The sequence below is a fragment of the Nerophis ophidion genome, linkage group LG08, assembly GCF_033978795.1.
Source record: "Nerophis ophidion isolate RoL-2023_Sa linkage group LG08, RoL_Noph_v1.0, whole genome shotgun sequence".
In the NCBI taxonomy this organism is placed as follows: Eukaryota; Metazoa; Chordata; class Actinopteri; order Syngnathiformes; family Syngnathidae; genus Nerophis; species Nerophis ophidion.
The window spans coordinates 14,769,969-14,789,082 of record NC_084618.1 but is presented as its reverse complement, the minus strand read 5'-3'; the positions used below and the strand labels follow the sequence as shown (position 1 = coordinate 14,789,082).

The 19,114-nt window shown below is 45.0% G+C and overlaps 1 protein-coding gene across 3 annotated transcripts in view; it reads left to right on the top strand.

The window, feature by feature from the left end:
• The first annotated feature begins 18,099 nt into the window (after positions 1 to 18,099).
• Positions 18,100 to 19,114, top strand: part of dab2 (DAB adaptor protein 2) — a 56,585-nt gene continuing 55,570 nt past the window's right edge. For 2 of the 3 annotated variants that reach the window (XM_061907788.1, XM_061907787.1), the window contains exon 1: positions 18,100 to 18,358. The gene's annotated coding sequence lies outside the window, so the exon portion shown is untranslated. The remainder of the gene's footprint in view (positions 18,359 to 19,114) is intronic. The other variant, XM_061907789.1, reaches the window with a different exon arrangement.

Below are 19,114 nucleotides of genomic sequence, written 5' to 3'. Positions count from 1 at the left end.
CGACCTCTATTTAATAATACAACTTTAACATTTGACAACCAAATAATAAAACAAGGTGACTCTGTAAAAAATCTGGGTATTATTTTCGACCCAACTCTCTCCTTTGAGGCACACATTAAAAGCGTTACTAAAACGGCCTTCTTTCATCTCCGTAATATCGCTAAAATTCGCTCCATTTTGTCCACTAAAGACGCCGAGATCATTATCCATGCGTTTGTTACGTCTCGTCTCGATTACTGTAATGTATTATTTTCGGGTCTCCCCATGTCTAGCATTAAAAGATTACAAAATGCGGCTGCTAGACTTTTGACAAGAACAAGAAAGTTTGATCACATTACGCCTGTACTGGCTCACCTGCACTGGCTTCCTGTGCACTTAAGATGTGACTTTAAGGTTTTACTACTTACGTATAAAATACTACACGGTCTAGCTCCAGCCTATCTTGCCGATTGTATTGTACCATATGTCCCGGCAAGAAATCTGCGTTCAAAAGACTCCGGCTTATTAGTGATTCCTAGAGCCCAAAAAAAGTCTGCGGGCTATAGAGCGTTTTCCGTTCGGGCTCCAGTACTCTGGAATGCCCTCCCGGTAACAGTTCGAGATGCTACCTCAGTAGAAGCATTTAAGTCTCACCTTAAAACTCATCTGTATACTCTAGCCTTTAAATAGACCTCCTTTTTAGACCAGTTGATCTGCCGCTTCTTTTCTTTCTCCTATGTCCCCCCCTCCCTTGTGGAGGGGTCCGGTCTGATAACCATGGATGAAGTACTGGCTGTCCAGAGTCGAGACCCAGGATGGACCGCTCGCCTGTATCGATTGGGGACATCTCTACGCTGCTGACCCGCCTCCGCTTGAGATGGTCTCCTGTGGACGGGACTCTCGCTGCTGTCTTGGATCCGCTTTGAACTGAACTCTCGCGGCTGTGTTGGAGCCACTATGGATTGAACTTTCACAGTATCATGTTGGACCCGCTCGACATCCATTGCTTTCTGTCCCCTAGAGGGGGGGGGGGGGGGGGGGGGGGGTTGCCCACATCTGAGGTCCTCTCCAAGGTTTCTCATAGTCAGCATTGTCACTGGCGTCCCACTGGGTGTGAGTTTTCCTTGCCCTTTTGTGGGTTCTTCCGAGGATGTTGTAGTCGTAATGATTTGTGCAGTCCTTTGAGACATTTGTGATTTGGGGCTATATAAATAAACATTGATTGATTGATTGATATATGTGTCAGGTTCAAACACTGATCACATCTATTAAACAAGACAAAAGGCAAGGAATCAAACAGAGACAGAATTCAATTTAGACCCAGATCTGAGGAGAGACGTACAGTACTCTCTGTACGGTCCTGCACCATGCTCTGACGGAAAAGGTTTACGTCTCCTCTTTTATTTAGATATTCAATGTTTACGCAACAACACATGTCACATCAGAAATGGGAAGTATGTAAACAGTCATTGTTTTCGGTCACATTGAAGACAAAGGAAGATGATGCCTCGGGCTTGGGCTCGTCCTGGATTCAGCTTCGGCAGGTCTTTGAGGACAATAGATAACCCCTCCCGTCTTCATTCCAACGTACACAGCGGAATCTTCCAAGACTTTGCTTGGTGAAACAAAGACAGTTCTCATCGGCCGTTTCTTTTCTATTTCTTCTATGTCCCACTCTCCCTTGTGGAGGGGGTCCGGTCCGATCCGGTGGCCATGTACTGCTCGCCTGTGTATTGGCTGGGGACATCTCTGCTCTGCTGATCTGCCTCCGCTTGGGATGGTTTCCTGCTGGCTCCGCTGTGAACGGGACTCTCGCTGCTGTGTTGGATCCGCTTTGGACTGGACTCTCGCGACTGTGTTGGATCCATTATGGATTGAACTTTCACAGTATCATGTTAGACCCGCTCGACATCCATTGCTTTCCTCCTCTCCAAGGTTCTCATAGTCATCATTGTCACCGACGTCCCACTGGGTGTGAGTTTTCCTTGCCCTTATGTGGGCCTACCGAGGATGTCGTAGTGGTTTGTGTTGTGGTTTGTGCAGCCCTTTGAGACAATAGTGATTTAGGGCTATATAAGTAAACATTGATTGATTGATTGATCTGTTCACTAGAAACACAGAGAGCAGAAAGTTTTTTGATAATTTACATACAATTTTTCTGACATTATGTACTCCATGTAATCTCAAATTATGTCCACTTAAATTATGTCCAATTATGCAAAAATATATATCATCAAACCATTTTTTTTTTTTAATTAAAAATAAATAATAGTTATTTAAAAGCAAGTTATCCGTCAAAGTAGCAATATATTTTATGGTAAAATGGTGAAATTTAGTGTGGTTTTTACAGCATTTTTCTCTAAATGGAAAAAAAACAGGTACTTTTATTTTTTTTTACTGTAATAAACTGTGTTGTTGTTTTGGCATTTACTGTAATACACCACAAATATACACTTGTTGATTTGCCGTAAAAACAACAAAAAAACAAACAAACGGACAGCCGAGGTGCCAAAATTTTACTGTAAAATTTCAGATTTTTTTTATGTACAGTTAAAAAAATACAAAAGTAAATTTTACAGTCAAATCCTGGCAAGTGAGCTGCCTTTTCTATTTATTTATTTATTTTTTAACCATAAAAACGACATTTTGAGGAGAAACTATTGCAAGTTACCTTATTTATTTGTACATTTTAGTTAAACGATATCAATAAAAAATGCGTTCAATAATATGCTTTTTTCTTATTCGTGGGAAGAAAATGGAAGTATGGAAGCAAGGTTGGTTGCATGAACAAAGACACTCGCCCGAGCAACGCAGGAAGTGGTCAATGATGTGTTGGAGTGACACGCTAACAGCCAATCAGGTGACAGTATCAACCATCACGTTTGGTTGCGCCATTTTGTTGTCGGCGGTTGATTCTCTGCATGGAGTGAGAAGAAAAAGTACAAATGAGTGCTGCAGAAAGTGAAGAAAATGTCCATAAAATAGATAAATAAAAGAGTCCAAAAAATAAATCTGTAAAATAAGTGCTGCATAGAGCGTATAACATTGTTGATGAAAATAAAATATAATAAAATGTAATATAATAAAGTGTCATTAAATAGTTGTACAACTTTTGTTCCAGAAATAAAAATAGAAAAAAATGTCCCAATATTTCAGTCAATCAATCAATCAATGTTTATTTATATAGCCCTAAATCACAAGTGTCTCAAAGGGCTGCACAAGCCACAACGATACCCGCGGTGCAGCGCCCACATAAGGGCAAGGAAAAACTCACAACCCGGTGGGGACCCTTTGGGGGAGACCGGATGCAATGGACGTCGGGTAGGTCTGACACAGCAGTGAGAGTCCAGTCTATGGTGGATCTAACATAATAGTGAGAGTCCAGTCCATAGTGGATCTAACATAATAGTGAGAGTCCAGTCCATAGTGGATCTAACATAATAGTGAGAGTCCTGTCCATAGTGGATCTAACATAATAGTGTGAGAGTCCAGTCCATAGTGGATCTAACATAATAGTGAGAGTCCAGTCCATGGTGGATCTAACATAATAGTGAGAGTCCAGTCCATAGTGGATCTAACATAATAGTGTGAGAGTCCAGTCCATAGTGGATCTAACATAATAGTGTGAGAGTCCAGTCCATAGTGGATCTAAAATAATAGTGTGAGAGTCCAGTCCATGGTGGATCTAACATAATAGTGTGAGAGTCCAGTCCATAGTGGATCTAACATAATAGTGAGAGTGCAGTCCATAGTGGATCTAACATAATAGTGTGAGAGTCCAGTCCATAGTGGATCTAACATAATAGTGTGAGTCCAGTCCATGGTGGATCTAACATAATAGTGAGAGTCCAGTCCATAGTAGATCTAACATAATAGTGAGAGTCCAGTCCATACTAGATCTAACATAATAGTGAGAGTCCAGTCCATAGTGGATCTAACATAATAGTGTGAGAGTCCAGTCCATAGTGGATCTAACATAATAGTGAGAGTCCAGTCCATGGTGGATCTAACATAATAGTGTGAAAGTCCAGTCCATGGTGGATCTAACATAATAGTGAGAGTCCAGTCCATAGTGGATCTAACATAATAGTGTGAGAGTCCAGTCCATGGTGGATCTAACATAATAGTGTGAGAGTCCAGTCCATAGTGGATCTAACATAATAGTGAGAGTCCAGTCCATGGTGGATCTAACATAATAGTGTGAGAGTCCAGTCCATAGTGGATCTAACATAATAGTGAGAGTCCAGTCCATGGTGGATCTAACATAATAGTGAGAGTCCAGTCCATGGTGGATCTAACATAATAGTGTGAGTCCAGTCCATATTGGATCTAACATAATAGTGTGAGAGTCCAGTCCATAGTGGATTTAACATAATAGTGAGAGTCCAGTCCATAGTGGATCTAACAAAATAGTGTGAGAGTCCAGTCCATAGTGGATCTAACATAATAGTGAGAATCCAGTCCATAGTGGATCTAACACAATAGTGAGAGAGTCCAGTCCATAGTGGATCTAAAATAATAATGTGAGAGTCCAGTCCATAGTGGATCTAACATAATAGTGTGAGAGTCCAGTCCATAGTGGATCTAATATAATAGTGAGAGAGTCCAGTCCGTAGTGGATCTAACATAATAGTGTGAGAGTCCAGTCCATAGTGGATCTAATATAATAGTGAGAGTCCAGTCCATAGTGGATCTAACATAATAGTGTGGGAGTCCAGTCCATGGTGGATCTAACATAATAGTGAGAGAGTCCACTCTATAGTGGAATAATAATACTTGAATTGTTGGGATGTCGCATGGCTGCAGTTGTGTGACCTCAAGTATGCAAAAATCCAGGAGAGCAGAAAGCAGGTAAGATGATTTTAATTTCATCAAAGTAAAAGATATAAACAGAAAGCAGTCTTGCATGGAGATGTTCCCAACATAGGTTTAACTTCGAGCACTGAGGAGTGCTCGAGTGAAACATAAATAGACCTATGTTGATTGACCGCAGCTGAGGACCGCTGCCAATCAACGGCGAGTGTGACAAAAACAGTGCTCAGCGGAGTAAACAGGAAGTATGACAAAATAAGAGCACTGAACAGGAAACAAAGTACAAAACACGAAAAACTATCAGAAAGTAAGTGACAGATCGTTACAGGACCTCCCCCTCAAGGAACAGATACCAGATGTTCCCTGGAAAAGAAAAATGGAAAAAAATGTCCACAAAGTAAGGGAGGATGGAAGGAGGATTTGGTGGAAGGTCGCCAAACCTCGTGTCCCCGCAGCCAGCGAGGGAAAGTCAGGTGGCGACGGCGCGTAGAGCGCCGCTGGAACTGGCGGGGCGGGCGGCCACGGAACAGCCACATCATTGGCCGAAAAAGAGACGAGTGCATCCCGCGAGGAGGACGCCCAGGGCACGGCCACATCCGCGGCTGACGTGGAGGCGGGCGCGCTGAAGCAGGCCCGGAGACAGCAGACAAAGCGGCGGGGGCTGCAGCCAAAACAGATACCTCTGCAGGAGGCGGCTGAGGAGCCGATGTTGGTGCCGGCGTGGAAGCGGCAGACGTCATCAACGGCGTGGAAGCGGCAGACGTCATCGGCGGCGTGGAAGCGGCAGACGTCATCGGCGGCGTGGAAGCGGCAGACGTCATCGGCGGCGTGGAAGCGGCAGACGTCATCGGCGGCGTGGAAGCGGCAGACGTCATCGGCGGCGTGGAAGCGGCAGACGTCATCGGCGGCGTGGAAGCGGCAGACGTCATCGGCGGCGTGAAAGCGGCAGACGTCATCGGCGGCGTGAAAGCGGCAGACGTCATCGGCGGCGTGAAAGCGGCAGACGTCATCGGCGGCGTGAAAGCGGCAGACGTCATCGGCGGCGTGAAAGCGGCAGACGTCATCGGCGGCGTGAAAGCGGCAGACGTCATCGGCGGCGTGAAAGCGGCAGACGTCATCGGCGGCGTGAAAGCGGCAGACGTCATCAACGGCGTGGAAGCAACAGACGTCATCGGCGGTGTTGAAGCGGCAGGCGTCATCGGAGGCGTGATTGTTGCAGATGTCATCGGCGGCGTGAAAGCGGCAGATGACGCCGGGCGAGGAGCAGCAAATGCTGGCCGGGGAATAGCGGATGCCGGCGGTGACGAAGCCCGGCGTGGTGCTGCTCTTGGCGGCGTTGGGGCTCGGCGTGGAGCCGGCGTTGGGGCTCGGCGTGGAGCCGGCGTTGGGGCTCGGCGTGGAGCCGGCGTTGGGGCTCGGCGTGGAGCCGGCGTTGGGGCTAGGCGTGGAGCCGGCGTTGGGGCTAGGCGTGGAGCCGGCGTTGGGGCTAGGCGAAAGCCCGCCAGGGACGTAGATGTCTCCGTGGAAGGAGACGCTGGCGGGGATGACAGCGGTGTGTGCCTGGCTGCACCGCAGTGTATAGTGGGCCCCCCTCCACTAGGTGGCTGCCAGACACCGTTCACACATGCGGGAAAACGTGCCTGCTCGTCGGAGTCCCCCGGTGCGAAAACCAGGGACGGGCGGGAGGGGACCAGGAGGAGGGACGAAGACACGTCCCGTGCCGAGTCCCAGCAGGAGGACAAAAGCGACCTCACTGTGGGCTCCACAGGAGCTCTCGGCGAACCAAAAAAGAGAGCGGGAGCTGGCAAAAGGAGCAGCCGGGGAGCAGCCGCTGGAAGCTGCGTAGGAGCAGGGAGAAGCAGCTCAGCAGACGACGGGAAGGATGGCGGCGGCGGACGTGCCGGTCGGAGAGCCGCAGTCGGCGACGGAGCCGCAGGAGCCGCGAGACGTGAAGGAGGAGGCGGGCGCGCCGGTCGGTGAGCCGTAGCCGGCAGCGTTGCCGAGAGGAAGGATGGCGGCGGAGGACGCGCCGGTCGGAGAGCCGTAGCCGGTAGCGTTGCCGCGGGAGCCGCGAGGCATGCAGGAAGTGGCGGACGTGCTGGTCGGAGAGCCGTAGCCAGCCGTTGAGCCGAGAGGAAAGATGGCGGCGGGGGACGCGCCGGTCGGAGAGCCGAAGCCGGTGGCGTTGCCGCGGGGAGAGGGTCCGCGTCTGTAGGCTGGGACCGCACAAACCTGGCCTTCAAGTCCTCCAGGAATTGTGCGGTCCAGAACGTCGGCTGAGGATTGCCGACAGGGATTCTCGCGAGGTCACAATTTTCTGGCTCGAAGTTACTGTTGGGATGTCGCATGGCTGCAGTTGTGTGACCTCAAGTATGCAAAAATCCAGGAGAGCAGAAAGCAGGTAAGATGATTTTAATTTCATCAAAGTAAAAGATATAAACAGAAAGCAGTCTTGCATGGAGATGTTCCCAACATAGGTTTAACTTCGAGCACTGAGGAGTGCTCGAGTGAAACATAAATAGACCTATGTTGATTGACCGCAGCTGAGGACCGCTGCCAATCAACGGCGAGTGTGACAAAAACAGTGCTCAGCGGAGTAAACAGGAAGTATGACAAAATAAGAGCACTGAACAGGAAACAAAGTACAAAACACGAAAAACTATCAGAAAGTAAGTGACAGATCGTTACATGAATATCAGTGAATTACCGCGATATATATATATATATATATATATATATATATATATATATATATATTTGAATATTTCCTTAATTCTTGTGTCTCAAGGTTGGCAAGTATGATTGCAGGCAACACACAAAGTGGTGTTTCAGGTCTTGCATAATGTACTATAAACTTTGCAGGTTTTCCCGTCGGGCAAAGCAAATATTTGCTTGTTCCGACAGAGACCAACATGGTGGCACAGGCCCAGTCTCTGCTTTGTCTGGTCCCGGTACCCAATGTTCGGCCTTGGCAGTCAGCAGGCCGAGTCTGGACAAAACACCGATAAACGAGGCTAGCAATGTCTTGGATTACTAACTCTGCACAAATACAGAAATAGCACTTCAGCACAAATTGACAATACTTTATAGTATCGGCCCTTAAGCATAAAGTTATGAGGATAATATATCCATAATTATTCTAACAACAATATGCATCTCCGCGTATGACCACCAGAGGGAGACAGACCTCACTGTAACATCTCCCACCCACACTGACTCTTGCCCAATACACCCACTGCTGTGTCATGTGACCTTTTGTGCTGACGGAGCATTTCTGGCAGAGGACACTTTTACACTCGGTGTGCATGAAGACGTGCGACTATCACGTTTGAAACTCACACAAATGGAGGCGCAAAAGTTTATAGTGTGTTGCTAGAAATGTGGGCTAAGAGTAGGGGAGTGTGTGATCTCTTACCTCTTTCCCAGTATCGGAGCTGGTTCTAGGGGCTTCCCAAGTATGTGCTGATGCGACAACTTTTGTGAGCTTCTGCAGTTTCCTCCAAGCTGGCTCAGGAAGCTGGCAAGGTGCTTGGCCAATGTTTCTCCTGACTAGAAAGACTTCCTGTTTTTTTGTGGGGGGGGCTCGGTGGGGGCAGTGTGAAGCCCCCGCGGCCGAATACAGTTTGTTCATTTTCAGTCCCTCCAAGATTTTGCTGTTTTTTTCTTGTTGTGTGTGTGATAGCTGCGGCCAAGAATGCCTAAATGTCCAAAAAGTTGCATAAAAAAATGGCAATGTTTTGAGGTCGAGTTTTCCCCCAATAACTCAGAGTCAACTTGTGATGTGGTATGGTATGGTATGGTATGGTATGGTATGGTATGGTATAGGGTTGTCCCAATACCAATATTTTGGTACCTGGACCCAACAAACGTATATAAGTCTTATAATGTAGGCAACATATGACGTAAGTGTCTATCAACAGGAAGTTGGCAAACACCCCTTCAAAACAAAAGTTTCCTAAAAAAATGAATTTTTGCATCTTTGAGCTGTAATTTGACCCCCTTAAAATGCTTCAAAACTCACCAAACTGGACACACACATCATGACTGGCAAAAATTGCGATATAAAAAAAAAACAACGACTCAAAACTCTAAAATTGCGCTCTAGCGCCCCCTGGGAATAAAACACAGACAAAACTGCTTCTAGGAAGAAAACACGGACAAAACTGCTTGTAACTTCCAGTAAGAATGTCATAGAGACATGAAACAAAAACCTCTATGTAGGTCTCACTTAGACCTACATTTCATTAATTGACATTCTTCAGCAAAAATCAACGGGAAGTTGGCAATTACCCCTTCAATACAAAAGTTTTGTAAAAACCCATCACCTTTTTTCAAACATTATCTCCTCTGAGTGCGTTTGTTGTGTCGGCTTCAAACTCGCACAGGAGAGAGGTGAACACTTCTGATTAAAAGTTGCACAAAGAGTTTTTCTAATTGCTCCGGTTTTGATTTTACAAGCCTTCAAAGAACCCCTGCGCTGATGCTGCTGTAGTGCTGCCGTCTCAAGATGGCTGCTTAAAAACAGGACGCACCAATGCAGAGAAGGTAGGTACTGTGCGGGTAAAGATATGTTGACTGGGTGAAAGAAGGAGGCACCAGTTTGACTCCAGGATACAGAGAAGGTAGGTAACGTGCACGTATAGATATGTTGTCTGGGTGATGGCAGGAAGCACCAGCGTGTATGGGTGAAAGAAAGAAACACCAGTGTGACCCCAGGATGCAGAGAAGGTAGGTAATGTGCAGGTAAAGATATGTTGAATGGGTAAAGGCAGGAAACACCAGCAAAAGTCAGCTCCGTCCATCGCTGCTTGCAGCTTTATTGTTTTTATATTTCTGTTTTTACAGGGTGGAAAATGTAAGAAAAAGAGCAACAAAAAAATGTAATGTAATGAGAAAAAGCGGAGATGTTCTAACTAATAATTAGTAATTATTCACCTATAATGACAAGCTGACAAAGTTTTGTCTTTAAATATTCGTAACAAGGTGTTTTAGCATTTTTTTTTGTATTAAAAATATCATAAAAGCCTGTGCATACTTTGACTTGGTGGGGATAGTTTGCTCTAATTAACGTCGCACGCGATGGAGGTTCGGACTTGGAATTTTCTAAAAAATGTTGGAAACCATCTGTGACAGTCGCTTGCTGTCGTGCGGGTTCCCAGGACCATCTAGGAAGGACATCTCGCTTGAGCAGGTTTGACTCTTGTTTATTTTTCAATAACAAGCTTGTCTACGGTCGGGACACTTTTCAGCTCCTTCGCCACTGCTCGCTCCTCGGTTGCTTTTCAGCTGCCGCTGTCGTCGTTGTCTACTCTTCGTTGCTCTAGCTCCTCGGTTGTTGCTGCGGGCTCTACTCCTCCTTCTGCCTCGTTCTCTGTTCCTTCTCCCCTTTTATACAGCGGGAGGAGAAATGTTAATTGTGTACCGGTGCGCGATCCACGCACCTGCACTTGACTGCGGCGTCGCTCCCGGCACGCTCCGCCTCTCCGCTCGGCCGCATTCTCCCCCTCTTCGCCGCCATCTTGGGCCAGGCTCCAGCGCGCCCTGCCCCGCTGCTCGATCGCCGGCTCCGCCTCTCCACACCATCATTTTTAGAAACACATATTTTTACTTTGACTACGGATTACAACCAGCTGGAGTCCTCGATCGGCCTCCGTCTTTGAAAGAAGACGACGGTGAACGCCGCAAGAAGTCTTCATTCTTGGCGTACAAATAGAAAAAGCGCCACTTCCCGTCAAAGGGGGTCACGCTGACTGGTGTCACGGTCCGAGGGAGTTGAACCAGGGCGTCACTTTAGGAGAAAGGATGAATCACGACTGGAATGGAAGTAATTTACCAGATTTACACGTCATTGGAGAACCAAAAAAAAAAAAATGCTTTCACCGTTTTTGTGATTAATTTGTATTAGAAAATTATTTCCTCCCCCACTGTCTGCTGCCACCATAGTCTAGAACAGGGGTGCCTACACTTTTTCTGCAGGCGAGCTACTTTTCAATTGACCAACTCGAGGGGATCTACCTCATTTATATATATCATTTATATCTATTTATTTATGAAAGAGACATTTTTGTAAACAAGTTAAATGTGTTTAATGATAATACAAGCATGTGTAACACATATAGATGTCTTTCTTTCACAAAGACAAGAATATAAGTTGGTGTATTACCTGATTCTGATGACTTGCATTGATTGGAATCAGACAGTAATGATGATAACGCCCACATTTTCAAATGGAGGAGAGAAAAAGTTGTCCTTTCTGTACAATACCACATGAAAGTGGTTGGTTTTTGGCATCTAATTCATCCAGCTTCCATACACTTTACAAGAAAAACATTGGCGGCAAATTCCGTAGCTTGCTTGATTGACATTCACGGCACCCGAGGGTCTTGTGAGATGACGCTGGCTGCTGCCAGTTCATTATTATGAAAAAATGACAGAGAGGAAGGCGAGAAACACTTTTTATTTCAACAGACTTTCGCGCCGTCCCTTCCGTCAAAACTCTAAAGGCCGACTGCACATTTCCTATCTTCACAATAAAAGCCCTGCTTCATGCTGCCTGCGCTAACAAAATAAGAGTCTCAGAAAGCTGGCGTGCACAAGTGATGTGCACGCCAGCTTTCTGAGGGATCGCTTGTGCACGCCAGTTTTCCGAGACTCTGTATTTAGTTAGCACAGGCAGCATGAAGCAGGGCTTTTATTGTGAAGATAGGAAATGTGCAGTCGGCCTTTAGAGTTTTGACGGAAGGTACGGCGCGAGAGTCTGTTGAAATAAAAAGTGTTTCTCGCCTTCCTCGGTCATATTTTAATAATAATGATCTTGCAGCAGCCAGTGTCATCTCACAAGACCCTCCGGTACCGTGAATGTCATTTAAGTGACGTCTTGGTGAAGATTGATGATCACTAATTTTTAGGTCTATTTTTTTTAAAAGCCTGGCTGGAGATCGACTGACACACCCCCCGCGGTCGACTGGTAGCTCGCGATCGACGTAATGGGCACCCCTGGTCGAGAACATTTTAATGCCTAACATTGTATCCTTATTAACATCAGACTCAGCGTTATTGACCAAATACAAAACCCACGTTGTGTAAAAGCTAAATAAAAACAGAAATCAATGATTTGCAAATCCTTTTCAACTTATATTCAATTGAATAGACTGCAAAGACAAGATATTTCACGTTTGAACTGGAAAACTTTATTTTTTTGCAAATATTAGCTCATTTGCAATTTAATGCCTGCAACATGTTTCAAAAAAGCTGGCACAAGTGGCAAAAAAGAGTGAGAAAGTTGAGGAATGCTCATCAAATACTTATTTTGGAACATCCCACAGGTGAACAGGCTGAGCAAATTGTTGAAGAACGACATTTCTCAAGCAGCTGTTGCAAGGAATTTAGGGATTTCACCATCTCCGCTCCGTAATATCATCAAAAAGTTCAGAGAATCTTCAAAAATCGATCCCTCAGGCGGTACCGCGTCAAAAAGCGACATCGGCGTGTAAAGGATATCACCACATGGGCTCCGGAACACATCAGAAAACCAATGTCAGTAACTACTGTTTGTCGCAAATAAGTAAGTAAGTGCATGTTCAAATTTTACCACGCAAAGCCAAAGCCATTTATCAACAACACCCAGAAACGCCACCGGCTTCATTGAGAGTTCTTTGGTCTGACAAGTCCACATTTGAAATTGTTTTTTAGACTGGTTTAAGGTTTTGTATTAAAATGGCCATTATTATTATTTGGAACATCCCACAGGTGATCAGGCTAATTGGGAACAGGTGGGTCCCATGATTGGGTATAAAAGCAGCTTCCATGAAATGCTCACTCATTCACCAACAAGGACGGGGCGAGGGTCACCACTTTGTCCACAAATGCCTGAGCAAATTGTTGAAGAACAACATTTCTCAAGCAGCTTTTGCAAGGAATTTAGGGATTTCACCATCTCCGCTCCGTAACATCATCAAAGAGTTCAGAGAATCCTCAAAAATCGATCCCTCAGGCAGTCCCGCATCAAAAAGCGACATCGGCGTGTAAAGGATATCACCACATGGGCTCAGGAACACATCAGAAAACCAATGTCAGTAACTACTGTTTGTCGCAAATAAGTAAGTAAGTGCATGTTCAAATTTTACCACGCAGAGCCAAAGCCATTTATCAACAACACCCAGAAACGCCACCGGCTTCACTGATAGTTCTTTGGTCTGACAATCAAATTAACCACAATTTAGGGATTTCACCATCTACGCTCCGTAATATCATCAAAAGGTTCAGAGAATCTAGAGAAATCGATCCCTCAGGCGGTACCGCATCAAAAAGCGACATCAGCGTGTAAAGGATATCACCACATGGGCTCAGGAACACGTCAGAAAACCACTGTCAGTAACTACTGTTTGTCGCAAATAAGTAAGTAAGTACATGTTCAAATTTTACCACGCAAAGCCAAAGCCATTTATCAACAACACCCAGAAACGCCACCAGCTTCACTGATAGTTCTTTGGTCTGATGAGTCCACATTTCAAATTGTTTTTTGGACTTGTTTAGGGTTTTGTATTAAAATGGCCATTATTATTATTTGGAACATCCACTAGGTGACCAGGCTAATTGGGAACAGGTGGGTGCCATGATTGGGTATAAAGGCAGCTTCCATGAAATGCTCACTCATTCACCAACAAGGACGGGGCGAGGGTCACCACTTTGTCAACAAATGCCTGAGCAAATTGTTAAAGAACAACATTTCTCAAGCAGCTATTGCAAGGAATTTAGGGATTTCACCATCTCCGCTCCGTAACATCATCAAAGAGTTCAGAGAATCCTCAAAAATCGATCCCTCAGGCAGTACCGCATCAAAAAGCGACATCCGCGTGTAAAGGATATCACCACATGGGTTCAGGAACACGTCAGAAAACCACGGTCAGTAACTACAGTTGGTCGTTACATCTGTAAGTGCAAGTTAAAACTCTACTATGCAAAGCCAAAGCCATTTATCAACAACACCCAGAAACGCCGCCGGCTTCGCTGGGCCCGCACTCATCTAAGATGGACTGATGCGAAGTGGAAAAGTGTTCTGTGGTTTGTCGAGTCCACATTTCAAATTGTTTTTGGAAACTGTGGACGTCGTGTCCTCTGGAACAAAGAGGAAAAGAACCATCCGGATTTTTCTAGGTGGTAAAGTGTAAAAGGCAGCATGTGTGATAGTATGGGGGTGTATTAGTGGCCAAGGCATGGGTAACTTACACATCTGTGAAGGTACCATTAATGCTGAAAGGTACATACAGCTTTTGGAGCAACATATGTTGTTAACATGGACGCCCCTGCTTATTGGGACGGCGTGGCGCAGTGGGAGAGTGGCCGTGCGCAGCCCGAGGGTCCCTGGTTCAAATCCCACCTAGTACGAACCTCGTCACGTCCGTTGTGTCCTGAGCAAGACACTTCACCCTTGCTCCTGATGGGTGCTGGTTGGCGCCTTGCATGGCAGCTCCCTCCATCAGTGTGTGAATGTGTGTGTGAATGGGTAAATGTGGAAGTAGTGTCAAAGCGCTTTGAGTACCTTGAAGGTAGAAAAGCGCTATACAAGTACAACCTATTTATTATTTATTTCAGCAAGACAATGCCAAGCCAGGTGTTACAACAGCGTTGCTTTGTAGTAAAAGAGTGCGGGTACTATTCTGGCCTGCCTGTAGTCCAAACCTGGTGCAATAAGAAGGCTAAAATATGAGGCAGGAGACTGTTGAACAACTTAAGCTGTACATCAAGCAAGAATGGGAAAGAATTCCACTTCAAAAAGGTGTCTCTTCAGTTCCCAAACCTTTACTGAGTGTTGTTCAAAGGAAAGGCCATGTAACACACTGGTAAAAATGCCCCTCTGACAACTTTGTGGTAATATGTAAACAGTAAAGTTCATGATTATTTGCAAAAAGTAACAAAGTTTGTCAGTTTGAACATGAAATATATTGTCTTTGCAGTCTATTCAATTGAATAAAATGATTTCTTTTTATATCTCATTTTATTTACCGCTTTTGGCTTTTTTGTACAGGGAGTATGTTTTGTGCTTGATACTGATAAAGCATGTCACACACATTGCACTTCGCCAACGGGAGAAAACCGGCATCGGGGGGCGGGTGCAACAATGCCGCACCCGATCGGGCAGCAAATAGAAATAATCAATCGGCAAACTCTTGCATGGTTTAGTCATTCTATTGCTTTTGGAAAGAGCAACAGGTTTAAAAAGAACAACAACAAAAAAAAAAAAACAGCTGCTGTCAGCAAGAAGGCAGGATGCCAGGCCAGGAAGGACGTCCTTCCTCTGTCCTTTTCTACGTCTCATCAAAACCGTCGGAAACATCAAATCAGCGCAGTTTTTTTTTTTCTCGAAGAACAACACCAGCCGCCGGCTCCTCGCCAAACACGTTACGGCGGCAGCGCAAGTGCTAAACTTGGTGTCCATTAGGGGAGACGTCGCCCCCTGTCGGTGTGGAGTGTGCAGTACACACTCCTCAGTGGTTGGAGTGTCTGCCCTGAGATGGGGAGGTTGGGAGTCATACCAAAGATGATAAAATGGGAGCCATTTCCTCCATGCTTGGCACTCAGCATCAAGGCTTGGAATTGGGGGTTAAATCACCAAAAATGATTCTCGGGCGTGCCCGCCGCTGCTGCTCACTGCTCCCCTCACCTCCCAGGGGGTGAACAAGGGGTTGGGTCAAATGCAGAGAACACATTTCACCACACCAAGTGTGTGTGTGTGTGTGTGTGTGTGGCAATCATTGCTACGTAAACTTTGACTTGAACAAATGTGCTAATGTTCCTTTTCGGCTCGGCTGTCCGACTTTTTTGCAGAAGTGAAAGTCCCGTCGGACCAGGACAAAGTCGTCACCATGACGCTGGCAACGTCTAGCTCCGTTTTCCACTTCAAAGTGTGTCACTATGTCATTGACGTCAACTAGAAGAAGACTCACTGTTATGTTAGATCCACTATGGACTGGACTCTCACACTATTATGTTAGATCCACTACGGACTGGACTCTCACACTATTATGTTAGATCCACTATGGACTGGACTCTCACACTATTATGCTAGATCCATTATGGACTGGACTCTCACACTATTATGTTAGATCCACTATGGACTGGACTCTCACACTATTATGTTAAATCCACTATGGACTGGACTCTCACACTATTATGTTAGATCCACTATGGACTGGACTCTCACTATTATGTTAGATCCACTATGGACTGGACTCTCACACTATTATGTTAGACCCACTATGGACTGGACTCTCACACTATTATGTTAGATCCACTATGGACTGGACTCTCACTATCATGTTAGATCCACTATGGACTGGACTCTCACACTATTATGTTAGATCCACTATGGACTGGACTCTCACACTATTATGTTAGATCCACTATGGACTGGACTCTCACACTATTATGTTAGATCCACTATGGACTGGACTCTCACACTATTATGTTAAATCCACTATGGACTGGACTCTCACACTATTATGTTAGATCCACTATGGACTAGACTCTCACTATTATGTTAGATCCACTATGGACTGGACTCTCACTATTATGTTAGATCCACTATGGACTGGACTCTCACACTATTATGTTAGATCCACTATGGACTGGACTCTCACACTATTATGTTAGATCCACTATGGACTGGACTCTCACACTATTATGTTAGATCCTCTATGGACTGGACTCTCACACTATTATGTTAAATCCACTATGGACTGGACTCTCACACTATTATGTTAGATCCACTATGGACTGGACTCTCACACTATTATGTTAGATCCACTATGGACTGGACTCTCACACTATTATGTTAAATCCACTATGGACTGGACTCTCACACTATTATGTTAGATCCACTATGGACTGGACTCTCACACTATTATGCTAGACCCACTCAACGTCCATTGCGGGGGTCACCCACATCTGCAGTCCTCTCCAAGGTTTCTCATAGTCATTCACATTGACATCCCACTGGGTTGTGAGTTTTTCCTTGCCCTTGAGTGGGCACTGAACCCAGGATGTCGTTGTGGCTTGTGCAGCCTTTTGAGACAATTGTGATTTAGGGCTATATTGATTGATTGATTGATTGATTGACGTCAAATAATAAACAACAATAATTATATATAAATGAACAACAAATAACTTAATTAATCTGTAAGAGAGAATATTTAAAGGTCTCAGAAAGGTTTAATATGTTGGTCTGTTTGCAGCGTGTCACGCTTGTTGCTGCTTTGAAAGTACCAGGTCACGTGACTTCCCACTTGACACCTCATTGGCTGCTTCTGAGACCGACCCGATACGTACCGGAAGTGAGTCTTAAGTTTTGAATATTTCTGCACTGATTTTTTTTTTTTAAGCCGAATTTCTACATACTGGATTTTAAAACACAACTTTTTCTCACACATTTTTATTCAATTAAATCGCCATATAATTTTAGTTCACACTATTTTAACGCATAAAATTCAAGAACATTAATTAGGTGTTACAAAATAAAAACAACTTTCGTAATAAGACTTTTTGAATGGTTTATTTCAGATATGTGCGAAAAAAAAATACAACACACACTACAAGAACATCATTTTTATAAACATAATATTTAAACATTTGACGCTGGAAAGAATACTGTTTACCTGTAAGTGTTTTAAATATAGGTAAAAATACATTATTATGTATCAACAAAAAACAAATAACTTCATTGTTCTAACAGAGAAGATTTAAAGTTCTCAGAAATGTTTATTATGCTGGCAAAAGGGACAAGCGGTAGTAAATGGATAGATGGATGTGTGCAGCGTGTACTTTGCAAGTACCGGAGTCACGTGACTCCCCACTTGCCACCTCATTGGCTGATACTGAGGCTGGCTCGAATGCTTACCGGAAATGAGTCTTAAATTGTGAAGCAACGAATATTTATAAAAAAAAAATTTCAACGCTGAATTTTTACACATTGAATAAAAAAAAAAACACATTTTTATTCATTGAAATTGTCAGCATAATATAGTTCACAATATTGAAATTTGGTAAGATAAATTAAGTGTCCAAAAAAAAGAAAAGATTTCGTCAAAAGACATGGATTTAACCTCAATAATTTCTTTAATGGTTTAGTTCAGCTATATTAAAAAATGCAATAAATATATTTTATAAATAACGTTGGGAAAAATAAAAAATAAATAAAAATAAAAAAAAGAGTACCGTGCACCTGTAAGTACCACTTGCGGCGCCAGAGGGCGCTGCAGCCAACGTGAATATTCTTCATAAAAAAAAAAAAAAAAAAAAAGCAGCCGCGAAGTAATAAAAGCGGAGATGACCCACGCACACGTCCTATCCACGCACCGAGTGACGACCCTCCACGCGTGAGACCGCCCTCTTCCTCCAGCCGCGGCGCCCAGGCAGGCGGCGGAAGAGTTAAACTGCGAGTTTGCGGCACTCGGAGCCTCCCTGAGCTCCACTTGAGCGGAAAACATCTGACTGGCCGCTCGATGCTCGCTTCATTCCCGCTGTCTTTTTTTCTGTCTTCGTGCGTGACACCGGAGCCCCCGAAAACACGGTCAGTACTCTTCTTGTGGCACTTTTCCAAACAAATACGTGAATGTGTGTGCGTGCGCTTTCCACCTATGAATGTATTGAGTTGAGTTAATGAGGGGAGCAGTGAGCAGCAGCGGGGTTGACAAACTTATTGGGGCAAGGTTTTTTAATGGCTCCTTCCTCCTGTTTGCCACATTGGCCGCCATGTGTCACTTGGCCGGGTCTCAGTCTGGAACTCTGTTGTTTCTTGCCTTTTCTTTGCGTCGCTCGGCGCAGTTACGCCACATCTCGTCGACTGACTCACCGCCTGATTTCCTCCAGATGTGCGCCGCTTTACATTTCCTGACGGCCCCCAGGATTGTGACATTTCGGCCCCCCCCCTCCTCCCCTCAAACAATCCCTTCTCCTTCTTGCTGCTTCATTCTGCTGACTCTCTGGGTCGTGACCCAGCTCAACTCTTATCCTTTAACTGGAGTTTGCAGTAAACCGCTGACATTTCCTTATTTTTTTAAAACATTTTTTTAACGAGGCTTTACATGGTCATGTGTCCAGTCTTGCTAGATCAACCATTACCCAGCAGGCACCAGACATTGGTATGGCGTCAGTTACGCATACATGGCCTTTAAAACACTTTAAAACATCCATCCATACATTAATTTCCTACCGCTTATTCCCTTTGGAGTTGCGGGGGGTGCTGGTGCCTCTCTCAGCTACAATCAGCCGGAAGGCGGTTTACACCCCGGACAAGTCGCCACCTAATCGCAGGGCCAACACAGAC